Below are 2128 nucleotides of genomic sequence, written 5' to 3' on the forward strand. Positions count from 1 at the left end.
ACTGTGTTCCACTGAGCCTCATATTAAAAGCATTTTTGTAATTCTATCATTGAACCAAAGATTTGGAAATAGAAGTATCTAGACAAGTTAGGATATAAGAGGAGGGATAGCACTGTCCTCTAACTCAAGGTTTCACAAAATGGAAGCAGGGAACCCAGCATATCGCTCAACGTCTCTACACATGCTTGCAGGAGAAACCAACTTTAATATAGGTTGGTCTTTTTCATCTTCCCAAGAAACTCTTTCTCATTCACTTGACTGTCTCCATCCCGATAGGCTTCATCATTCATTTCCTATAGCTCTTCATCAGTGAGGTTTCCTCTAACTAGTTTGCCATGTGATTTAGTTATTTGAAAAAGATCTTCTGGGTTTTTATCATCATCAAAGACCTGAAAGCGATCAGGATTTCTTCTTTGGTGTCTTTCTTGGCCATCTTCTGAATCACCATGGCTGAGAAGTCATTGAAGCTGATCTTCCCTATGCCTCCCTTGTTCACTTCAGGCATCATATTCTTTATCTCCTCCTTCCTGGGTACAGAGCCAAGTGCTCTCATGACCACCTTCAGCTCCTTCATGTCCATGATCCCACTTCCATAAGCATGGAAGAGGTCAAATGTTTCATGAACTTCTTGCTTATCTTCAATGAGTTCAGGCTGAGGACCCACCATTCTTTTCTGGTTTTCAAGGCCATGTTTGGCATTTTTTTCTTTTTTCATTTTGTGTAACTCCAGGTTTTATTTCCTATGTGATTTTTAAATTTATTATTAATTGGGGTAAAATTGGTATATGCCATTATGTAAGTTTCAGGTGTGCAAAATTCAACATCTGTATACACTACAAACTGATCTCCACCAAAAGTCCAGTTACCATCCATCACATTACAACTGACACCCTTTACCTGTTTCACCCACCTCCCAAACCCATTTCCCTCTAGAATCACCAAGCTGTATTCTGTAATTATGACTTTCTATTTGTGTTGTTTTGTTTTTAAAAGAAGTCTACACATGTGTGAGGTCATATGATATTTGTCTTTTTATATCTGATTTATTTTACTTAGCATAATACCCTCAAGGTCCATCCATGTGGTCACAAATGGCAAGATTTCATCCTTTTTAATGGCTGAGTAGCATTCTATGTAAATATACTACATCTTCTTTATCCATTCATCCATACATGAAGACTTCGGTTGTTTCTATATCTTGGATGTTGTAAATAACGCTGCAATGAACATAGGAGTGCATATATCTTTTTGAGTTAGTGTTTTCATGTTTTTTGGTTAAATACCCAGAATTGGGATGGCCAAATCATATGGTAGTTCTATTCTTAAATTTTTTTGATGAATCTCCATACTGTTTCCATAGTGGCTATACCAATTTACATTTCCACCAATAGTGCACAAGGGTTCCCTTTTCTCCATATCCTCTCCCACACTTGTCATGTCTTGTCTTTTTGATAATAGCCATTCTAACAAGTAGGAGGTGATGTCTCATTGTGGTTTTGATGTGCGTCTTCCTAATAGTGATGTTGAACCTCTTTTCATATGCCTCTTGTCCATCTGTATATCTTCTTCGAAAAAATGTCTATGTAGTTCCCCTACCCACTTTTTAATTGAACTATGTCTTTTTTGTTATTGGGTTTTATGAGTTCTTTATATAATTTGGATTTTAACCCCTTGTCAGAAATATGATTTGGAAATATCTTTTCCTATTCAGTAGGTTGCTTTTTCATTTTGATGACAGTTTCATTCACTGTGCAGAAGCGTTTTAGTTTGATGTCATTTCACTTGTTTATTTTTGCTTTTGTTTCCCTTGTCTTTGAAGTCAGATTGACAAAATCATTACTAACAGCTATGTCAAAGAGTGTACAGCCTAGGTTTTTCCCTAGGAATTTAATGGTTTCAGGTCTTATGGTCAAGTCTTTACTTCATTTTGCATTAATTTTTGTATATGATGTAAGATAGTGGTCTTGTTTCATTCTTTTGCATGTGCCTGTCCAGTTTCCCCAACACTATTTATTGAAGATACTGTCCTTTCTCCTTTCTCTAAGTTCTTGTCTCATGTGTCATGATTAAATTGCCCATACGTGTGTGGGTTTATTTCTTGGCTCTTAATTCTGTTCCATTGATCTGT

General features: G+C 36.4%; 1 pseudogene; it reads right to left on the reverse strand.

Annotated features, from left to right (window-relative positions):
• Nucleotides 1-203: 203 nt before the first annotated feature.
• On the reverse strand, nucleotides 204-715 carry LOC138924530 (centrin-1-like; annotated as a pseudogene).
• Nucleotides 716-2128: the final 1413 nt, after the last annotated feature.

Source organism: Equus caballus, chromosome 6, assembly GCF_041296265.1.
Source record: "Equus caballus isolate H_3958 breed thoroughbred chromosome 6, TB-T2T, whole genome shotgun sequence".
NCBI lineage: Eukaryota > Metazoa > Chordata > Mammalia > Perissodactyla > Equidae > Equus > Equus caballus.